At 33.1% G+C, this 10,714-nt stretch overlaps 1 long non-coding RNA gene across 1 annotated transcript; it reads left to right on the top strand.

Annotated features, from left to right (window-relative positions):
* The first annotated feature begins 4,691 nt into the window (after positions 1–4,691).
* On the top strand, positions 4,692–9,436 carry LOC123669031. Its single transcript, XR_006745673.1, has 2 exons — positions 4,692–4,850; positions 9,080–9,436. It is a non-coding gene; the product is annotated as an uncharacterized LOC123669031 (long non-coding RNA).
* The last annotated feature ends 1,278 nt before the right edge of the window (positions 9,437–10,714 follow it).

The following is a 10,714-nucleotide window of genomic DNA, read 5'->3' as shown; positions in this document are numbered from 1 at the left end:
CCGATTTAGATGAATATAACCTCATATGTGATCCAGTACATCGGCAAGATAATATACATATTATCAACATATTTCTGATAGCTTACCTAATAAAATCGGACCTCAACAACGTTAATTCATTAATAAAGTTTTTTTTTTTTTTCTAAGAATTGCTAACCGTCCTTGCATTGTAAATTATAACCATGCTTTACGTTTATTGGACATTTATGTATTATTTTGCATATGTACGTGTATATTTTTTATGTCGTAATTCGTATCATTACTATTTGCTGTCTTTCCTGTGAACGTTTGTTAATATCAAGGGCTATTAAAAGCCTAATATAATTGCAAATAACGTAACTCTGTATAATTATTCTTTGATAGCATCCACACATTTCATTATTCACATCCTTCTTTTGTTTTAATTTTTGTAAAAAAGGAGAATGAACTTAAACATAATATATAAATTATTTTATGTTTGTAGATTTTCTTTGAAAAATTTTAGTTAATCAATCAATAACTTAGAACACATGTTTCATTTAAACATAAATTATATAAAAAAATAATAACCTATGTTTTAAATATATGTAAAAGGTGGAACACATACTCGTATCTTGCATAACAGAATTAATTATTTCTTTATTATAATTATTTATGTGGCAATTAAAACTTCCGTTTTAATTACTTAAACTTCTAAAAAAAAGATGAACCGAAATATCTTTATAAGTTGTAAAATAACAACGTCAGCCATTAAAACAAAAACTTGGGTATTAAGGAACACAATGGCAAAAATAAGAGTGCACGTAGGGCTCAGTGGAAAGTAAGAAATATGTTATTAAGGATTTGACGACTATGGTGACGCTATAAAAGTTACATATTATAAACTAGAAAAGCTTTTCAAGAAAACCTAGCTCTATAACTATTAAATAAAAACTTTGAACAACAAGAAAAGAAAATCACCTATGGATATAAAATGCTGTTAGGTAACGGTAAGGCAGTAAGCGGAAACCATCATAATGTTAACGTATAAATTTTAAGTAATTAAGTGTAATGAAATTGCTCGCAAACACAATTATAAAACCGACATAAATTGACATTTACAAGTAATACAGCGTAGGTAACCGAAAATAAATAGTCGATGAAATACTCGTTATCAGGGATAACTCAAAAAGTAGTTGTCAGATCACGATTTAAATGGCACCATACGACTAGCACCACGACCACCGCTCTGGTGTAAGGGTACGTGTGCCGGTGTCGGCGGTGCTTAAGCACCAACGGTAGCTGGTTTAATTTCCGCTCGGATATGGATATTTGTGTTTATTCAAATATTTCTTTCCGGTCTTGTTGTTAGTCCTTGTGGGTCTCCCCACCGTGCTTCGAAAAGCGCGTTAAGCTGTCGGTCCTGGTTGTTATAATGTACAACTGATAGCGATCGTTACTCATAGTACGGACTATATCTGCCAACCCGCATTGTAGTAGCGTGGTGGATTAAGCTCTGATCCTTCTCCTACATGCGGAAACAGACCTATGCCCAGCAGTGGGATATTACAAGCTGAAGCAACTAGCACCAGCAAAAAATATATATCGAAATCGGTACACTCAGTAAAAAGTTATGAGTTAATAAACATAAAAAAAGAAACAAAGATTTTTTTAAATTTTATAAAAATAGAAGCGACTGAACAATGTACTCGCTTGATTAAAACCACTTTACTAACCGTAAAAATCGTCACCAAAAGTTCACTATATGTTATAGACAGCGCAGAAACAAAAATAGAGACAGCAGCTTAAAATACAATTAGGTATTTCATAAAAAATTAAGTACAATTAACATTCAAAAAGCCATTGATATAAATGACCCTTAGTTAATTAACACGAATAAAGATAAAAAATGTGCAGTACACAGAGGCTCAAAAATCAGTCGAGGAACAAAAATTACATAAATATTACAAAAAAAAAAATGTTTGGTCGTCATCCTCACGATCAGGGACAGTCATGTGCAAGTCTATATCATAATCAAACGGTAGTTACGGAAAGACAAAGATTTGTAGTTGCAAAACAAGATTAAATTGTCAGCGAGATATATTTAAAATGAATTTGGGCTGTATTTAGTTATCATTTAATATATCAACTAAGATATCGATAGTCAGATTAGTGTCAGAAAACCTGACCAATAGCGAGACCGCGAGAAATATCTAGTTGTAAATAATTAATTCGTTTCGTTAAAATAGTCCACCTCATTAAAGCGAGTATCGAGTTGCCTATAATGAGATAGAATAGGAAAATATAATTAGTATTCTAAAGCTATGTAAAACACACATCAATTGAACATCGATGAATACGGTTTATTAGTTTAATTGTAATTGATACGTCCATTAATTTGATGCAAATAACATAATTACAAAACAAACTGGACAGCAAAAAAAGGGTCGGTTAGAAAATCTTCAATATCTTTAAAATAATAATAATAATAATAATTTTATTTATTTAAGACTTATAGTCTACTTTTCAGTAACATTAGTAACTTACAACTATATACTTATATTAAAGTTAAAATTTACAATTTAACAATTTACTTGCTTAACCATTCTTGCCTTACCACTACAGCAACAAAGTGCTGAAGCATAGGCTTAGCAAGCTTGGCACTGAACATTTTCAGAATTCTGTTTAATAGAGAGGCGGTCTGTTTCATCAAGATTGCGAAAAAGGAATCAGTATTCGCTTCAGTGAACATTGCAGACGCACTACAGAAGCGTCTCGGTCCCAACAAAATCCTAAAACCATTATTATATTGCACTCTGAGTGCGTCCAGCGATATTTTACTGTACCTGGTCCACAGGGCACACGTATAAAAATGTTGACAATATGGCGTAAACAAGGTTATTTTAGCATCGTTGCTATAGCGAGCAAACCTGTGGGCCAGCATATTACATCTAGCGGCAAGTACCCTTCGTTCACGTTCTGACAGCATGGTCCCTGAGATCCTCGGAAATATAATGACCTAGATATTTAACAAATTCTACCGGCCTTAATTGAACATCGTTTAGTTTTAACACTGTTTTAACACCCCTCCGCGGACCACAAAAACCATGTACTCACTTTTATTTACATTGTACGTAAGGCCATGTTTTACGGCGTATTCTTCACAAATTTAGAAGTACCTGACCTACCTTTATCAAATAAAGACTAAATTAAAGAATATTTTAACGAAAATTTAATTAATTAATAAATTAAAATTAATACAAGATTTTTATTTTTAATAAATGTAAAATAAATAAAAATGCATAGTATTTTCAGTATTTCCGTAAAAGGTTACAGATGTGCCGACTGCTCACACATGGTGGTTTTCTAGTCAGTAGGAGTATGATGTAACCCTCTGGCGCCCCCGCGCTGGGTATCCATGACGGATTTTTCCCACGTAAAAAAAGGTACTTTTGAAGATATTGAAGAGTTTCTAACCGACCCTTTTCCTTTGCAGTCCAGTGTAGATATATATATATTTTTTTTCATTACCACTATAACACTATTTATTCGTGTATTGTAAAATATGCGTCAATTTAAAAATAACACAACCATTACTTAATTATTACTTGAGAAATTCGCAGAATTAGCATATTTTTTTAAAAACTTTTCAGTTCAACTATTATAACAGTCTTGCAGAAATATAGCATACAATTTCTTAAAAAGGATTCGCTTCCCGCCTCATTACTTCGACTGTTGACAGGGTAGCTGGCTCATTTTTCGCCGTGAAAATTGGATTTGCAATTCACCTGAGAAATGCTTCTACTAGCATTTTTACCGCCATTCCACGAAGTGCCTATTTTTATACCATGATTTTTGTATATCGTCGCAGTAACATGTTTGATACAGCTATTCGATTGAACGGCTGGTTCTTTTAGTATTCTGCCGTTGATTTAAAACTAATTATTAAAATATTAATTTTAAAATGTTTAACTTTTTACTCCCGTAGTAGAATAATTGTACATTAGAATATGCTTCTGTGTATGTATCATCTGTGGTTGGTATGGCTCGACCTTACAGAAGATCATAGCTAAATAATACTACTTTCAAGCAGTGTTGCGTTTCTACTGGTGAGTAAGGTGACCAAAACTCCTGCGGGGAATTGAGGATAGGGTCGGCAACGCGCTTGCGATGCTTTTGGTGTTGCAGACACCTATAAGCTACAGTAATCGCTTATCGTCCGGTGAACCATACGCTTGTTTGCCATTCTAGTTATATAAAAGTTTATTTCGTCAACACCGCGGCGCCCTTCCCGCCTTTATTTACACAAAAATACGCAAATAACATATTGGTAAAAATATGGTTGGAACATAACTTGCAACTCTAATTTAATGCAGGTTAATAAATAATTCCTTTACCAGGTTTTTTATGTGTACAGAAACTGACTGCTCTATTACTATCCCTATCACTATATCAAGAGGTACTAAGAAAACCACAAAACCAGAAACAAGCATTTATAGAAATGCAAATAGTTTTCTAAACGTGATGCGAATAGATCGTTTCCGTTAATGAATCTTTTATCACAGCGTAACCATATTGCCCATATAACCTTATTTTAAACAACACCTAAAAATAAATTATAGCTTATTTACTTGATACGTCCAACTTCAGCTAGTTACTGCAACATTGACATGAAACGTTCTTTGCATGCGAAAGCTATTTAAAACTGACAAGCGATGTGCGACATTTCCGTAAACGTATATTCTGTACTGTGATTTCCACTATTCGAGAATATATACCTTAGACTGTACTTTCAAGTCAATGGTATAGAAACGTCTTCTTTCTTACGCAATCCCTCAGAATATTGTAGATGTCTTATTCTTTCAAAAAAATCACAGTGTCTACATAAAAAGGTAAGTTTTCACCAAATTTCGTAAAGAAAGTATTGTAAAAGATAAAAATATAAAACCAAAAACTTGGTTTTTTAATTTTTCTTCACCTTACAAATACATCGAGAATAAAAGCGAACTAATTTCACCTCTCTTCCAAGTTTTCCCTCTTTCGGCTACTAAGCTCACTAAAATAAAATTTTGTTCTAAATTTTACACATATTGTCTGAACTATGTATTTATAGGAAACTAAATCAGAAACACTAGGCTTTACATGGACGTAAGCATTATTGGCAAGCCAGCTTTTATTAATGATTTTATTTTAATTTTCTACCGCAAGTTGAAAAAATAATTATTCTAAGTTATAAATTAATTATTATAAATTAATCTAAGTTGTCGAAGTACTTTTAAATATTGTACGTAAACTGAGCTTATTCAATTACAAACATTTAAAATATCATATCCGCGTGGGATGATCGCAAAAATGCTGGCAGTATGTTCTCGTTGGATCGCTATGCCGATGCATTTGCTTTATGCTATATATATAATACTGTAAATAATAAGAATGTTATTTAATGACTTAATAATATATATATATATATATATATATATATATATCTAATATATAAAATTCTCGTGTCGCGGTGTTTGTAGTTAAACTCCTCCGAAACGGCGTGACCGATTATCATGAAATTTTGTGTCCATATTGGGTAGGTCTGAGAATCGAACAACATCTATTTTTCATAGCCCAAGTTATAAGGGGGGAGGGGGGGGGATTAAGGGGCTTCATAACATATATGGTAAAACATCGTTTGCGGGGTCAGCTGGTATATATATATATATATATATATATATATATATATATATATATATATATATATATGGTATATTCGTTTTCGTACTACGCAATACCTACAAAACTTATCCAGATTTTATTTTCACAGTTGTGATTGTAAACGTATAACTTACAGTGGTGTATTCTGGTATGCAATGCATTATTATCATCTTGATACCAGGTCAAGAAATTTAATTCTCACTCTATAAAGAATTGCAATGAAATCATAACGAAATCGCTTAAAAATAAAGGCTCTGCAGATAAAATTTTGTGTATCAGCTGGTTCCTAATAAACCAACAATATATCTAAAACCTACGTGACACACGCCACACGCACCAGGCAGTAAGTAAGTACGATTTATGTAAGACGTGTCGTGATGACGTGATACTAAGACACAATATCGACACACTTTCAGTGATTGATGACGAATCGTAAAGCGTCGTCACCGCAAATATTGAAATTATACACATCGTTACGTAAACGAATAATTGTTTATTAGTAAACTTTGTTACCGTGCCACTAAATGTTACCAATTCCAATTTATTTGCATGTAAATGTTATTTAATTTTTTTATAGAAGGGTGTTACGTCAATTTCTAATTTTGTTCTGATACATGATTGCGTAGGTGAGGTTGTGATTCGAAAATTAAAAAAAAAACCCTTGTTTCTATACTAATACTAATACTAATAATATTATAAAGAGGTAGTGTTTCTAATTTTGTTTGTTTGTAGGGGTTAATCTTCGCAAATACTGATCCGGTCATGAAAAATCTTTCACTAAAAGAAAGCTACACTATTTAGGAGTTATATAGGCTATATTTTATTGTTTATGGACAAAAAAATCAGTGGAAAATAGTAGTATATGTAAATCAGGTCGGAGAAATGCGAGCAAGATTAAAACTTTACTATACATATATTTGAATCACAAAAATAATTAACGCCCAATGAAGAGGGCACGGGTCGGCTAGTATTTCATAAATAAGCAATTAAGTAATAAACTACAACAGCGTGGTTTTGTGAGTCCGTGACAAAAAGTTTATAGTAAAATCAAAGCAAATTAAGGGGATATCCATTAATTACGTGAGCTCAGAATGAGGTGAGGAGTCCAATGAAATCACACCAAACCGCATTTAAACCGAGGGGAAGTAATTGAAAATCTCACCTCAACTTCAAAAGATATAAAATATTACACGAAAAAGTACGCAAGTCTCCATGAATTAAGTAAAAATAAAAAAAGTGTTATTTTTATCTATTCTTGCTTAAAATTTGATTTAATTTAATTTAACTATAGTGTACATGGACGGCTTATTAAAACAACAATTGTTTATTAAACATTTTACACATCCAATCTATCTTTAATTTTATTTTTCAACTAGCTGACTCGGCAAACGTTGTCTTGCCGCTGAACGCTATTTAAAAATAGGGGTTGGTGGTAGAAGGTTGAAAATTTAGGGTTGTATGTATTTTTCAACGCCGAATCACAATAAAATAAACAATAAATAATTTATCTAAAAATTAAAAAAAAAATTAGGTGTGAACTACCCTTAACATTTAGGGGGATGAAAAATGATGTTGTTTGATTCTCAGACCAACCCAATATGCACAAAAAATTTCATGAGAATCGGTCAAGTCGTTTCGGAGGAGTTTAACTACAAACACCGCGACACGAGAATTTTACATATTAGATGTTTGTTATGCTATACTGCCACGTTGGCGCAACGGTCACAGCACTAATTTGTACCTGTTGCGCTTTGATTGCGGGTTCGATTCCCGCCCATGACAAGCATTTGTTACATACAGATGTTTGCAGTGGTCTGGGTGTTTGTACAGTCCTTGTGGGTCTCCACACCGTGCCTCGGAGAGCAGGTTAAGCCGTCGGTCCCGATTGTTATCATGGACACCTGATAGCAATCGTTACTCAAAGTAGGGTAATATGGGCAGCGGGATGGATTAAGCTTTGACCTTTCTCCTACATAGGGAAAGAGCGCTATACCCAGCAGTGAAATATTACAAGTTAAAGCGTAGCGTATGCCTTACCATCTATACCTACATACAAAAAAATCTAATCATCTGCGCATTAGAGATAGGAATATGAAATATAGAATATGAAATATATTTCTGCCTGATAAGTTATTTTTGCAACTTACGCTAACACCACACACGGATAAAGCCTCATGTTACACTACTAAATAATAAGTTAATATTGTATAACATAAAGCAATACTAGTAAATTCGAAATAATGCTATTGTCGTTGGCGGTAATGAGCTCTGGTACTTAATTCGGACCATTACTGCTCGCATTACAACGAAATATTTTAATGCCATCGGCGGTAATGGTTATTCTCTACTCTCATTTCGCGCAATCACCCGAGTTTTGTACATATCCGTATTTAACTCATTCCTTAACTCATACATTCAGGTCAAGAATTATAATTTTACAGTTTACAAGTCTAATTATTGTGTTATGCGTTAAGAATTTTAAAGGGAAGCAATTAATGTTTTCGAAAACTGAGGTCTTATAAGCGCTTTTATTAAACAAATATGAAACGTAGAGCAGCTGTCACCGCCAATGATTAGGTATAATTGTTTTGTTATTAGTATTATTGTCTCACAATATATTTTAGAAGTCACATGCAGTTTTTAAATTTATTTGTTGTGTTTGGATTTTTTTTTTGTGCATATATTTTATTTACTTTATTTTATATTATACATATTTACAATTCACAACTTAAGAACTAAATATTTACAGATAGTTTTGGTATAAATCATGTCCGCGTGGAATTGTGCCAAGAATGCTGGCAGCATTTCCCCGTTGAATCGCTATGTCGATTCTCTGGGCAAAAAATACACCAGCCCTTTTGTCACCAGTGGAGGCAATAAGGCGACGAGTTATATCATTTTTGTTTGAAAATGCAATATTCGCGTCGAAACAATTTGAAAATACCCATATGCACAAATTTACGTCACTTTATTAAAATATTCAGAGTAATAATGTGATAGTTCTGAAACTTCTGGTAAACCGCTACCAGAACTAAAAGGTATAATAGAGCTAAGCGTACGCTAGTATTTTTCGGAGCGCAGAACAGTGCAAAATTTTATAACGTGAGGGCAACTAAAAAACTGAATTTGTTTCTTCAATCTTCTAAACGAGTCTATGCACAGGAAGAATGATCTAAATTACTATTATACAGATTAGAAATGTTTATCAAAATATTGAATATGTCGTATACGTATGTAAAAGCAATGATCGCTCACAGTCAAGCATTAAACGAGCTGCATTGACCTGTTAACAAACTAGATAGCTCAAAATTTTCAATAATTTTTTAGAAGTGGAACAACTCTTCTCCCTGGGCAAGTGTCTTGGACTCTCCCTATATCAGTAATAATAGAATGAAGAATAATGATCCTTTTTTTATAGATGAGGGAATGCTATTTACGCACTAGCACCGCGACCCGATAGCGATGGGAGTAAAGAGCTCCCAACTGATTGCCAGACTATCCACCAAAACCATCATCTGTTTTCCGGCGACACCTTAGTGGGGACGCTCGGTGTTGGCCTTTCAGCCCCGTCGTAAGGGACGCTCAAACGTCATTCCCAACGCCGTCTGCAGGTGACTGTGAGATCAAGCCCGTCCTCGGCCACCGGATCCCACCGAGCAACCGAGCAAAGCTTTGAAGAAAAAATTATAATTATTATGTTTCACTAGTGGGGAAAACGTGTACAGATTTTAATCATGGCCAATTTCCGAAAACCCGAAAAAAAATCGTGACTTTTCATGATTCTTTTATTTTAAATTATCATTCACAAAACACTTAAGTTTAATAGCATTACTTTATTTTTTAAAATTAACAAACCGTCTGATTAAAGTATTTTTTGCACATAATTGTCAGATTTTGTGTTAGTACGACGAAAACATTAAGATGAAGCGTCTGTATTGCACAATGAGTATATACGCTCAAATTTTTCTAACCATTGTTTTTTTTTTTCCTAATGTGATCGGCTGCTCTAGACGTTCGACACAAGATAAAGAGCTCGAGTATTGTTAGAGCACTTCACAGGGTGCAAGGCTACCCCCATTATGTTACTATGACGTGCCCAAGTAACTTCGCATTTACCCATAATAGCACACCTACCATTATTATAAAACTAAAATCAAACAGATCTATACCTAGATAATCAGAAATTTCTCCGCCAGATGAACGCAGTCACGGACGGAAATTGACTTAAACCAGGTTATATCTCCAGGTCTATATAATATTATATATAGATAGATAGATAGATAGATAGAATATACTTTATTGCACACCACTCGGAAAAAAAACATTACATAAAACAGTTATTTACACATAGAGATAGTAATGTACAAAGGCGGTCTTATCGCTTAGTAGCGATCTCTTCCAGACAACCTTTAGATATAAGATAATATGCATTGAAAAGGTAGCAGCGCAATTATCTGTATAATTTGTGAATTCAACATTATGCATGCAAACATGATGCATTTTCGTTCCCTACTCAAAAAATATAGAAAAAAAAAAAATACTTCATCCATAGACATATATTTATTTATTTATATATATACATAAAATATCTACATACATACAAAGCATACGTACTTACATGCAAACACTTATACATATATACATACATACATACATACATACATACATCCATACATACATACATACATACATACATAACATGTCGTCACAATTTAACAAAGTTAATAGAAATAGAAGATAAAATAAGTAAAAGTGATGCAAATTGGAAAAAGTATATGTCTAAAATATATGTCTCTGGACAAAACGAATCATATATGATAGAACATTTATCTGTTAACTGACTGCACGTTAATATGCAGACGTAGTTACGTAATTAATACAAGTTTGACGCATAAATTGTAACGAGCTGACTTGAAATACATAATTATAATATACGCTAACGTACGCTTAACTTAACGCATGTTAATTATTCTGTGTTGGCGTGTAATAAAGCTGGTAACAATACAGCCGGTTGAGCTACTAATATGCTCTTTTCTGAAAATAATTTACTTCA

The sequence above is a fragment of the Melitaea cinxia genome, chromosome Z (assembly GCF_905220565.1).
Source record: "Melitaea cinxia chromosome Z, ilMelCinx1.1, whole genome shotgun sequence".
NCBI lineage: Eukaryota > Metazoa > Arthropoda > Insecta > Lepidoptera > Nymphalidae > Melitaea > Melitaea cinxia.
The sequence above is the reverse complement of the archived record's forward strand: the minus strand, read 5'-3'. Positions and strand labels throughout refer to the sequence as shown.